This window comes from Bison bison, unplaced genomic scaffold (genome assembly GCF_000754665.1).
Source record: "Bison bison bison isolate TAMUID 2011002044 unplaced genomic scaffold, Bison_UMD1.0 scf7180017864518, whole genome shotgun sequence".
NCBI lineage: Eukaryota > Metazoa > Chordata > Mammalia > Artiodactyla > Bovidae > Bison > Bison bison.
The window spans coordinates 11,551,401-11,565,105 of NW_011495071.1; the positions used below are offsets into that span (position 1 = coordinate 11,551,401).

At 38.9% G+C, this 13,705-nt stretch overlaps 1 long non-coding RNA gene across 2 annotated transcripts in view; it reads right to left on the reverse strand.

Moving 5' to 3' along the window:
* Positions 1 to 1,547: 1,547 nt before the first annotated feature.
* Positions 1,548 to 13,705, reverse strand: part of LOC104981414 — a 14,247-nt gene continuing 2,089 nt past the window's right edge. Inside the window, exons 2-4 of one of the 2 annotated variants that reach the window (XR_824370.1) lie at positions 13,427 to 13,498; positions 12,830 to 12,941; positions 1,548 to 4,216 (exon numbers count right to left, since the gene is read on the reverse strand). This is a non-coding gene — a long non-coding RNA (uncharacterized LOC104981414). Of the gene's footprint in view, positions 4,217 to 12,829; positions 13,499 to 13,705 lie in introns of both variants that reach the window. The other variant, XR_824369.1, reaches the window with a different exon arrangement.

Here is a 13,705-nt window from a genome sequence, read left to right on the forward strand (position 1 = left end):
TTACATCATGCCAAACACTGTGATAAACTAGTAGGCTTTCTCAATGAGGATTTTGTACCAGAATTAAACCTTCATACCCTGGCCATCTTTACATGTAATGAATCAATTTCCTTCCTATACATATAGCCTAATTTCAGTTATATATCATTGTTGAGACAATTGAAAAATATAGTCACTGAAATAATTGTTTTGCTCTGTGGGTTCAGATGACAAACTCGAGGTAAAAAAGGCTGCAAGTTTAGGAGATAAAATGACAAACAGAACACAGTACCTGTCCTTTAGAACAGTATTCTCCAATAGAAGCTTCACAGGCAGTGCAGGGGTAGAGAACCCACCTGCCCGTGCAGGAGACGCAAGAGACTGGGGTTTGATTCTTGGGTTGGGAAGATCCCTTGCAGTAGGAAATGGCAACCCACTCCAGTGTTTCTTGCCTGGAAAGTCCCAGGGGCAAAGAAGCCTGGTGGGCTACAGTCCATGGGGTCGCAGAGTTGGACATGACTGAGCACACACGCACCCCTGTCCAATACAACTTTCTCAAGGATGGACTTGTGCTGTATCTGTGCCAGTCAACACGGTAGCCACTAGACACAGGTGGATCCTGAGCACTTGAGATTTAGCCAGTGCACCTGAGAAATTGAATTTAAAATTTTACTTAATATTAAATTAATGCAGCTATATATGGCAAGTGGTTACGTTACAGGACAAGGCAGCTCTAGAATATCACATTCAAATTGAGGAGATTGCTACCTAAGTTCTCATAACCTGGGTGATAAGCGCTAATATATGGTAAGAACAGAATGCTATGAAAGCACCTAGGTGAATAAGCTAGTCTTAGGGTTGAAGTGAAGACTTCCAAAGGAAGCGATTTCTAGGATGATACCTGAAGGACAAGAGATGGAGTCTGGAAGGGGTGATGGAGTACCAAGCAGAAGGTGCAGGTGTGTGAGAAAGCCCAGAAGAGAACAAGGGCGTTAAGAAATGGCATAGATGTGTGGCAAGGGCCTACAAAAGCGGTGGGACATGGGGAGTCCAGAGAAGGACGTTGGGGCCAGGAACCGGGCTAGGAAGGGCTTAGATGTAACAATGGTTAAAGGGCAATGGGAAGCCAGCGAAAAGTTTGAAACTGTGGAACGATATGATCATATCTGTGGTTTAGATGGATTTCCCTGGGTGCTATTTGGCAGCGTGAAAGGGAGAAACTGGAGGCATGAGACAGTAGTCCAGGTGATATGACGGTTGTCTTAAACAGTTGGAGGATGAAGACACATTTAAAAATGGAAAGACAGAAAAACCAGAGATTCACCTGATTGGTCTTGACAGGTGGGAAGAGAAAAAGATAAGGATCACACTTTGGTTTCTGACTTATGAGTAGATGACTGTGCTGTCTATTAAGGGCAATGTGGGATCATTTAGAAATTGCTTTGAAATTGAAAATTTCCCATCATATCAGATTATTTGCTCCTCATAGATCCTGAAACTAGCTTTGATATACACTAGAGAAAACACCCAAATTGTGAGAGCATACTCTTCCAAGAAATCAACACAAGTTCACAGTTGATGCAACATTGCTTTTATTGGGGGTTCAGGGGACATATGACAAAGTCTCATAAAATGTCAACAGAGTCACATTTTGTGCTTGGCTATGCTTAAAAAAGAAAACAACCTGTTTATTTATGAACTCACTTAATGAGCACTGTGTGAGAGATGGCCAATGATCATCATTTTGAAAATAGGACGACCTGAGCCACCAGGAGGTCTAAGTGTGCCAAAGCCGGATAGCTAAGTGGAAATTGACAACAGTCAAATATTCAGGTCCTTCCAAATGTCTAGATGCTTGCTCTCAAGTAGACACAGTTCAACTGACTCCTTCAAGACAAAATTGCGTTTTGAACCTCTGTATTCTCCAGTAGACCACTTTATTAATTATTACTAAGTGCCAACTAAAGGCAAAGGGGCTAGTATAGAAGACTAAGATTTCCTTAATTCTATTTTTTTATGGCTGAAGTATTCTTGGGTTAGTTATATGGATAACTGACAATTAAAATAGCAAATAACCATTGATATTTTCAAAAACCATAAAGACTATCAAAACAGACACGTTTAAACATTCATGCAGAAACTCTTATGACTATATACTGTGTATAAATTTGGTTAAGAAAATGCTCATTAGAAGATCTGACTGGTTTAGGTGAAGGAAGAATGCCAAGTAACTTGAGAATATCAGTGAAGACATTGTACACATAACTTGGGCTGCTGTGTGTTCTTTGCGGCTAGACCATTGACAGTTTTTGAAACTAAAGATGTGAGTTCACAACTATCTATTTTTCACATTGAAGTGAAAAGCCAAAGAGGTAGCCAAAAGTGAAGCAATGTACTTGGTATGGTGCTCCTTGATCACCCAGACAGAATGTTTCCATTGGTGAAATTCAAGCTCATGCTTCATTTAGGCAGGGTGGTGTAGTTCAAGAGCCTCTGAGGGCATGGTTTCTGGATCTAGTTGTTATATTCCAATGAGCGATCTTTTGTAAGTTGCTCTATCTTTACAGGTTTATCACATCTGTAGGAAAGAACATTGCAATAGATGACCTTTAAGCTCTCCCCACCCCCTGTTTTTGTTCTCAAGAAGTTAAGATTTCATGCTGACCAAAGCTAACAGTCTCCTCAGACTCTGGTCCAAAAAAAGCTTAAAATGCTGATAAACTCTGTTCCCCAGTAGCTTCCATTTCTGTCACGAAAATACATTCCACCATGCTAGTTCAACCAGAAAACTGAAAATTTTGAGAAGATAATTAAAGAAAATAGCTATGTGTCTACCAGAGAAAAATATCAAGGAATACAGAAGTGGCAAAATTACAAACTTGGAACACTGTGGCTTAGTGCCTTAGATCATGAGCTTTGAAATCACAGTCCTGATTGTGAACCCTGTATGTAGCAGTTTGGCAAGTTACTTAAACCTCAGGTTTCTTTACGTAAAATGGAAATACACAATAATATCTATTTTGCAGGGTTGTTGTGAAGCTTAAGAGAATTACTATATAAAATGCTTAACATGTAGGGAGAACTCAATAAATATCCACTGTTATTAGGCTAACAGAAAAATCACAAATCCTCATACTATCATCAATCACGCTCACTTATTTTAATGGAAGAAATATGATTATAATTCCGGTCTACACCTGAGGTGGGCAAGGGGAAGTATGTGTGTAAAGTCTTCACCATGTATGTACATATAGATTGGCAATGGAAGTCTGGGATTTGGTCAACTGGACCTGTGCATTCATAATTTCCTGAAATCACCAGGTAGATGCCTTCCTCTCTGACTTTGCTCGCAATAGTGCATCTATAGAAAGGATTCTATGTTCTTCCTTCCCATTTATCTAAATCTTTAACATCCTTTAAAATTCACCTTGTATTTCCTTCCTTTAGGAACTTTCTTCCCTAGACAGACCAGTTTGCCCCGCCTAAGTGGACTTCCTCCGAGCTCCTTGCTTATATCTTTCATTTTGCTCTTATGAATTGACTTGATCTGTTACTTCTCTTTTCAAAAGTTTATGTGCTTCTGTTTAACTAGGTTTAAACTCCTTAGAGGCAGTGACTAGGTCTCACAGAACCTAGCTTGCCTGATAAGAAGGCTGGTTGTTTGGTGTCAGTGGGTACTGTATTTCGATGACACATTCTGAGTTCCCATCATCATTTTATCCTTTGTATTGCCACCTACTATTCTGTGATTGCAAAAGAACTCAATATTCTTTAAGTCATTCTTTTAAGGTCAAACTCTGTGTGTGGCTAACATGCAACCGACCTCTGGCACGAACAATTTTCTATTTTAAAAATTAGCGTATTAATAAGCATAGTCATCCTAGAAAAAAAAGTTTTTAAAAAAATGAAGGTCACACAGAATTTAAATACAAACAGAGGAATACACATGAGGAAGGGAAAGTCCTTGCTCATTCGAGATCTAGATAGCTTTCTTAAGGGTTTCTGTTTCTTGAAAAGCTTGCCTCTTGTTCTGAGATGCTACTGGCTGAAAACTGCAGCATCTGGGTGTGCTGACTGGCAGGAGAGACGTCTTCAGGTGATGCTGTTCTTTGTTTCCACTTCGCAGTTGGCTTTAGCATCCATCGGGACAGGGTTTCTGCAGTCTGTGTTGTTTCACTGGGAAGACATTCCTGAGGAAGGGGGACTATAGGACCAGCTGAAAGGAACACGGAGACGACTAAAAAAATAACAGAACACGTCACAGAAGGTTATCACATTGACTCTTTGCTACAAATAAAGGAATGTTACGATACTTTGAGGGCCAGGCTATTTCCAACTATGAGTGAAATGCTGCATCACGAGAAAAATGGAGCTTTCTCACTGTTCACCTTGTTTGGGAATCAGTCAAGCAACAGCATTGTTCGGGAGTGTGTAAGAGAGCGCCATGCTCCTTGCCTGGGGAGAAAGCACTCCGTAAGAAAAGCTTCAGGTTTTATCCAACAGGCAACTTACTGAAATAGGACACGGAGGAAAACAACAAAAGAACACAGGACATTAAGGACACATTCAACTAAATCTAAAGACTAAATGCAAAATAAAATAACTGTGGGTACAGCACACTTCTGCAACGCAGGAGTGAACAGAGAACGGCTAGGAGTCAATGTTAATTCCTTGTGTGTGTCTTTGTATTTCTAGTGCCTAGCTCAGAGCAGGACACATGGTACCCACTGAAAGAAAGAATGAAAGGAACCACAAAAGGCAGACAGGGAGGAAGGAAGGGAAAGGCAGAGAAAGAATGAAGGAGAAAGGAGGGAGAGTGAGAAAGAAAAGAAAGATTTCTGAAATGTACAAGAGGTGAGAGGCAGAGTGTGCAGAGAAGAAAAGCTTGGGTGAGAGAATATTCATGGACCTGATAAGAGCAGGCTCGCTTAATTCGAGAAGAGGTTATACATTCCGAGTGGTTTGAAACAGTGGGTGGGGCAATTTTCAGGAGGCTTTGAATGTGTTAAGGTTTAATTGGGGAAGGGTGGCATGTTAATATAACTACTGTAGGCTTTTGAAGGGGATAGTAACATGATTCAAATGCATCAAGTGAAAAGGGGAATATATGAAACTCGAAGATGTCAACCCAATGGGGGAAAAAAAAACAAACCAAAGGATACTACGAGCAATTAATGAAGACAGAAAGACTAAAGAATAGTCCTTCTGGTCTTAAAATAGAAAGGCAGGTGCTTGTCTGGGCTTCTTCTATGTTAATGTTGAAGGAAATGGGCTTAGGTCTCAGATCAAGAATTTCCTTCTCCCACTGAGTAGCTTTTTTCGTTCTTCGGCTGTTCCTCTTTTCCATCCCTGCCCTTCCTGAAAATGAACTTCAGTCTTTACAGTTTTAGCATCAAGGCAAAATATGTTAGTAAATACAGCACCTGGAGGTGGGATCAAATATAACTTTAAAGGGCAGCTGTTGGTACAAATGTCCTGAAGTTGTTCTTACACCTCTATAAGAATCGTTTACCAAAATTCCCCGCTGGAAAAGATTTTAGAGACCAACTAATCCAACACACTCATTTTACAGATAAGGATATTTGGGAAGAGCTGTATTAATGCTTCTTTTATTCTACAAAAGTTTTTATGAATGAAATATACTTTGCAGGTGGATTTTAAATTAACTAAGGCCTTTATTGTCAACCTCTTCATTATGTTAGCACAATGAAGATGCATAATGAATTAGGTACACCAAAAGGGATTTACTCCGAAACATTTCTCTTTCAGCACTAAACCCTTTGGATACACTGAAAATGTTGGTTCTTTTCCTAGGTATAGTATACCTAGAAATACTATACCTAATACTATTCCTAATACCTAACAGGTATAGGATACATATATTTCTGAAAACCCGTAAAACAACCTAGTGTTAAAATATTATTAATAGGTATTTTTCCGTTCTGATGAAACACGCAATGAATGATCCTGGATGAGTGACTAAATAAACATAGATTTTGGAACTGATTATTTTGTGAACACAGAATGGGAGGATGGGGTGTTAAGGTTTTGATACATGTGTACGATACATTTGTGAATCAACAAAAATGCTACTGTAGCAAGGAAGGACGTTTCACACAATTTTTGAGAAACCCCTTTAGGTAGCTAATAATGCAAAGCCCCTGTGTACATGATCAGATGAAAACTAAATCAATGTATTGCTTTGGTGTTGCACAGATGTAGCCCATGCATAATGTCTCTTCTACAATGTGGACCCCATCATCAAAATGAATTTTGAGGAATAAACAGTATAAATATGCAAAGCACCGTATTCTAGGTGCCTAGTATGAGTCAAAGGTTTAACAAATCAGCTTTCTTTGGGACCTGTGACTACTTAATTGGAATGAGTAATATCTTGTATCATCTCAACATGAGCCTCCCTTGGAACCCTTTTTGTCTCCTGAACATATAAGCATAAATTGGGGCCCTTGCATTGCCTTCCTCGGGGTCCCTCTGTGATCTGATGGTGACAGTTCTCCAAACTTGCCTCAGGAGCATCTACACCTGCTGAGCACGTAGCAAGCGCCGAGTGCCAGGCTGACCAGTCAGTTGCTGTTGCTCTGCCTGGGTTTTCCCTTAACAGCTAGATCTTCAGGGGCCAACACCTTGGTGTGGTGGGCTCTCCAGTTCAGGAGACACCATATCGAGATACCATAAAGGAAGGTGATGTTAGTGCATAAACGACTAGAGCCAGAGTTTCAATTATTCATCATGTGCCACCCAAAGTGGAGGAAAAACAGAAAAGAAGTTGTTTTTGTTATGATTTTGATTACTTTGATTAAATTAAAATTACTATCTCTGCCTAAGGCCATTTCCCTGGCATTTTATCTCATTATTCTAATAAAGGAAATGGATTTCTTATGAATAAGATTTACGATTCTAATATTCTCCATTACTTCAAGTTGTCCAAAGTCAAGATGAAGACTAAATCAGTAAAGAGCAGCAAATATTTTATAAATAATGTAAGTATGCACAACAATCAGCCTTTTAGTGACGGTTAATTTCCAACATCTAGGTCAGACACATTCATTCTTACATGAGAACATGGAGTTCTTTGCTTCTTTTATTAATTAATAAGGAATTTAAAAAATAAAAGCTGACTTTAAAATAAAAGCTGACTTTAAAAACATTCTACTCAGGAATCATTTCAAATGAGGAGAAATGCCCAAGGGGAAAAAAAAAAAAAAATCTCAAGTAGGCAACATGTAAAGCAACACACGACTATATGCACATTAGTATAATTACACATTGCAAATTATATCGGATGTATCTAATATCTAATTTTTTGAAAGCTGATTCCACTTGAGATTTCAATAACAGCATCAACATTTTGCAGGTGGCTCCTTCTGTATAGTATCCAAAGGGAATTATTTCTCTAATGTGCTTTCAACCCTCATGTAAAAGCTGAAGCTCTTCTTTAAAGAACCAACAAACAATGAACATTGGGAATGTTACCTTAATGGAAAAAGCAAGGGGGTAGGGTCCAAAGAGAATGATCGCATGGTTATTTATTCTGTTCCTTAGAGGATCCTTATTCGCTTCAAGAAATAAGAAACAAACTTAAACAAGAGCCTCATTAGAAAATGCGGTGAAGGCTATATACATATTCGGAGGCAATGATATGAAAAGCTTTTCAATTGTTAAAATAAGTGTGCAAACGAATGGCAGATTACACCTTGGACTGAAAACAGAGCCCTGGATTCAATTCTGCTCTGTTAAAACATATGGCTAATTTGTCCTAAAGAGGACATCAGATCAAAGTTCCATTTTGAAGAATAGGCTTTTGTCCTCATCTTCCTGTATCAATCAATCAATCAGCAAATAACCAAATATATATTTGTGATCTTGGAGAATGGAGCATATTATTCAAGTTGATTGGATCCATTTTCTTGATTCCTCCTTAAAGATCTTTCTCCTAATTAGCCAGGGTTACTATTGAATTATTTAATTATCTGCACTTTTGTGCAATGAAATATGTTGTCATATCACATACTTTATCACGCTGTTGCTGTTCATACTTAATGATGCCTCTATAGTTAGCAGCTTCCTTTGTTCTGCTCAGTAAGTGGTTTTAGAAAAGGGGGTGGGCGGGGAAGGAGGAGCCTTGGGGTTTGTAAAATACAATCATACATTCTTGGTGCACATGCAAAACTTTGTGCATTTACATGAATTTCTTTTCCGAAATCTAGTTGCAATTCCATTTGGAATAACCTAAGAGGCACATGTCGGTGACTTCAAATGCAGCCAGAGTGATAATTCCTATACCTTGAACACCTCTCCAGTGTATTTCCACTGCAGTGCAATGGTAAAATCATGATTTAATTTTTTTTTTTAATCAGCAAGGAATGTCTTTAACAAGGAAGAAGTAAATTATGATAATTACTCTGAATGGTCGGATCCTTGAGCATTACTAATTAGCATTTATTGCCTGGATTATAGAACAATACATGTGAAACCGAACTGCGACTGCTCTTTTACATCCAAGAACTGAAAAAGGCAATGGAGCAAGAGGCAGTATCGTCAGTGGTTGAGTCAGTGGTTTTACATCTCCTGGAGAGTGTGCAGGATTCCTCATTTTTGAAATATACAAATGTGGTACTCGATATTTATGGCCCATTCATTTTGTGTGTGAGGCACATATTTACATATGATATCACAGTCATGGGAGACTAATAAAAGGAGAAACATTTTGGGTATGATGTCATTTTGGGACAATTTTACCCATTGTGAGAGTTTAACAATAAAGAACGTAAAACTCTCCATTTTATGAAAGTATGACTTTTTCTATAGAAATTTTGACTTAAAAAAGGAAACAAAGAACTCAGTTCTTAGTGAAGAAAATTTTACATTCACCTCTCCACTTTCTTGAGAAAAGGCAATTGGTCTCTTGTTTAAGAGTCTTTTTTTTTTTCATTAAGAATTCGTAATAAATAAGATACTAAAGTTAGAAATACATGAGATATTAATCAATAGAACAACATTATTCCTGTAAATAAATGCTACTCATATAATTTGGCAACTGGAATTCCTAAATAACCCAGTAGGTAGGAGAGAAAGGAAAAATTAACCATTCATCATTCTCGCTGCAGACCGTTTTCCTCCAAACCCCATTAAAGCGAATGAAGACGAAAAAACACGTCGTAATATAAAGCCAGTACTAAATACAGTCACTAGTCTTCCCAATACCTTTATGGATTCCCTACTTTGATCCTTTTTAGTTTGAAAGAATAAGTTTGGCTAAATCTATGAGGAGATTAAACAGGCTGGTGATAAAAATTAATTCTGCTGAATGAGCAAATGCATTTGGATTGCAGAGATGCAAATAAGACAATACTTTTCTTTCCCTTTGACATACCAAGCGGATTAGTTTAGAATGTTAAATTTGATTTTATTAGAATATATTAGCAGTGTTTTAATTAATACCAATCAAACATTTTCTTTCCCTGGGGCTTGATGTGTTCTTAATGCTTTCTAAATCATCTGTCTTTTATCCATCCCCCCCAAAAAAAAGAAGAAAGAAAAAAACCAACCAAATTAGCAGAGCCTTTTGTTACATTCTTCACAATTTTACTATATTCAACAGAAAACTATGAGCTGTTTACCTAAAGGTGTCTTGCCCATAAAATTAGTTCCCAGGTGCTGGATTTAAATGAGTCCTATTCACTTGAACACTTGATTTTTTTCTTTTTAAAAAAGGTTGAATAAGAGACTCGAAAAATAAACATCTTCCATGTTTTTCTTTTGGGGAAAACTGCTGCAAAAGGAGTTTTGGCTGGTTCGTCTTACTTGGCTTTATTCTCACTAGAGCTTCCTAGAGCTGTTAAATTTCCAACTGCATTGGTTTTAAGCTGGCACTTTGGAAAGAGGGGCAAAAAAGGAATTAAAAAAAAAGTAGGGGGGAATCTAGTTAAAAATACGGTGAACCAGTGTGCCCTGTGAACTGAATTGTAACTGTGTGTTGCAAGGAAGTGCTGCATTGCATTTCACTCATTATTCCCTGCTTTTCTCTCAAGCTTCCTGTCCTGTGTCCCGAAAGCTCCAGTTCACTTCTTTCTCTTTTCTTCCCACAACGCACTGCCCCCCTTCATTTCTCCGCCTTATTTTTTTTTTTATCTGCCAAGCTGGATTTGCACTTTTAAAGATCAGTATCAATAATGCCCTGCTTGTTTCGGTGGCACTCTCCCTTTAAAAGACAGCCCCCTCTAATTGATGCGTCTGGGCTAGTCTAGACTGGTAGTGATTGAACCAACCACCAATTATGTTATTCATTTCACTGAACTTCACTGATGGGCTCCGTGAGGAAGAAGGGGTGTTGAGAAACCTGCCCTTACACTGAAGCAGTTCCCTGCTGAAATATAAAATCTCATGTGTCGTTATGCACTCCTGATTGCCTGTGTGATCAATCGTATGATAGCAACCTCAGGACATGAGCAACCCACTTGAAAACATGTAAAAAACTGAAAGAGTGTCTTGGAATAGAAATTGTATCACTAGTATTAAATTACTATGCTATTATCATTTAAAAATCATAGAAGAATCACATCTAGTGTGCTTTTATTGATCCCCGCATATATTTTCATAGAATAAGATGTAGATATATTTTGACTTCCAAAAGTACCAAATATTTGGCAAATACTTGATATGAATCAAGTGGTAATATATATCCGTAAGTTAAATAGATGTCCTTCCATAATTTCCAAATGCCTATGCATACATATCAGCTAAGATGGGGGAAAAGCATTAATCTATTGTATAAAAACCAAAAGATAACTTGAAAATCAAATAGCTCTTTTCTTCAAAATATATTCAGGCCATCAAAGGCTGGAAAGTAATATTTAAATATTACATCTACTAGAAGGTTTCAACAAAAGGCACAATGCTATTGTTGCACAATTCATTTTCTCGATTCAGTTTTCTGATACAAAATGGTTTCTTGACTGCGATTTGGAGTCAGTTTCTAAAATGGCAATAAACTCTTAAAAAAAGAAAAGCAGAAAAAGAACAATTTCCTTAACCTTCGACAACATGTATAAATTGAAGTTATAACTGAAATAAAGTCTTCAGAAGAAGAAAGCATTTGAAGTCAGGGTTGATTTAGGTGGTTTCCAAAAATAGAAGACAAATGTTGCCCCAAGAATACTAAAATGGTTTAAATGAAATTGTATATTGGAATTTTTCATAACAAAGGAAAGGTAAGTTACTGTTTCTCTAACCGTGAGACAGATCTAAATCACTGAGATTATTATGGTATGAAAAGTTAAAAACTGCAAATTGGGTAATGCTAACCATTACCTTGAGAGATTATTTGAACTGTATAGGTTAGTGTTATAAATAACTTTGTTGGATCAATTTTTTTGAAATCCTGATCAGTTTTTCCCCAATTTTTAAATAAAGTATAGGCATTGACAACTTCTATAGGATACAATAATTTTGTGTGCGTTGTTTCCTTTTATATGTTTAAAAATACATATCTCCTATTAATTTTTCTTTTATATGTTTAGAAAATACATTTGCAATCTCTATTACTTTTAAGCTTATTGTGTATAACCTCTTAAAATAAATGCCAAGCAAGGAGGCTATATCTGTTTTATTTTTTAAAATCTAACAAAGTAATACAAATTTAATCTTGGTTAACACCATAAATTCCATCCTAGCAAGTCTAGTAAGAGTAGAGTTTTTAGCTTATTGCTATTTTAGCTCACACTATTGGTTCACCCCTACCTGTGTCTGTGTGTTCACTGCCCAGCCATATATGATGCACGTGTGGGCACTGAATATATACTCTAGCCACATGCCCATTTTAATTGGGCACAGTTTTAAGATTAACTGTTGAGTTGAAAAGTTGGAGGCATGGGGCATGCTGGGACTTCAGCTGACATGTTCTGAGGTCAAGCACCAGGTACTGAGCTGTTCTTGTTACGCTCGGATAGTACTGCGTGTTGCTCTCAAGGAATAGACCAGGATAGGTGAGTTCCACAAGCCTCGGGCATTAATAATATACATGCATACACATCGCAGCTAGCACGCTATTATCACGGAATATGTACCTACTTTAACAGAAATCCAGGAGCTGCCACTTTCCTGATCACCTGATCCCACCTAACAATGAAAACCTCAGAGGTGCACTCAGGCACTTCGGACCAACTTTCTTTTCTTTTGTTTTTGCTTCAAAGAAAAAAAGTTCCACCAAATTTCCAGGATGCAAGGGCGCGACTCGCAGCTCCCAAGAGCCTAACCCGTGGATTTAAACGGTAAACATCACAAGTTAGGGTCTCAGGGATTGAGAGGCGCGCGCTAAATTGTTCTTTCTTGAGACAAAACAAAGCAAAACAGGAATGACAAGCAGTTTGTGCTCGAGGTTGTTGACTAAAAGACAACAAACAGGTGGCAGAATATTCCCTCACTCTCTTAAGTAGCCCTCGTCCACAATATCTGGATTCCACTTAGATACAGGCACACAGACGCAGGGTCTGTGGGCGCATATACATACCTGAACACACAATCGCCAGTCTATCAGAGAGAAAACTCTTTGGAGCTTTGGGCAAAAGAGTTTAGTAAAATGGAAAACAGTGTGAATAGACTAAGAAATGCCCATGTTTTGCAAACCACGGTCTACAGTCAGGATTGAACGTCTCTTCAAAGCTTTAATTTACAACTAGCACCAAGGACGGTAAAGAAAATCGGAGGCATCTCTTTCCCCCGGGCGAACATGCCGCATGCAAAACCATCCAAATTGGGTTTTCAGAAGAAGACCGAGGAGGAGGATTTGGAGGCTTGGAAAGTATAAATACGAATAGCGTTTTAAACTCACCCATTGGAAGTGGAGTCAGGCTGCAGCTCCCGTAGCACCATCCGAGCCAGGGGGGGAAATGTGAGCTGCAGGGCGCTCGCCTGGGCGAGGTGTTTCAATAGAGGACCGAGAACTGGGCGGGGAGGGGGAGGCGGGGGCAGGAAGCGATACACCAAATCTAGAGACTGTAACTCTGTAGTTTATGCTTTGACGAGGGGAGGTAGGGGGCAATTCGGTGGGAGTGGAGAGAAGGGCTGGGACTGATCAAATTTTGAGAATATTCAGTTAAAAAAATTTTTTTTAATGTTTTCATAAGAATGAACCCTCCCCAGGGTTGCTTTTCAAAATTTCCTCCTTTCTTTAGCGTGCACTTTGCCAGTCCTGCGAACAGGCCTCCTGTGCATCAGCTGCTTGGCTGAAGCCAAGGCCAAACCACCCCGAGCCAGCACCAGGCTGTCACTCGGTCGAGGGGAGTGGGAAGGGGTGGGCGCCAGCCAGGGAGGCGCATCTCCCCCGCCCCGCTCCCGCTGCGGATCCTTTGAAGCCTTTTGCCAATATTTCAGAGGAATCCGAAGCATAATTCCCCTCCATCTTCGCAGACAGCTACTGGTTCTGTACCTGCTAGATCGGCGCTTCCCCCATCTGCCTGGAAACTGGGCTTTCCTGTGCGGGGACGGCTCCCAGTGCCGCCTCCAAAAAAAAAAAAAAAAAATGAAACGAAAGGGAGGGGAAGTGGGTGGGAAGATGGCTCTTTTAACATTTTTTCTTCCCCCTTTTTTTCTTTCTTGTTTCTCTCCTGTCCTTCTTTCTTTTTCTTCTTTTATTCCAGCCTGAGCCAGGTAGATGGCTGGCTAGTCAAAGAGAATGACAAAGCAGCCCCTGATAGGAAAGAACTGG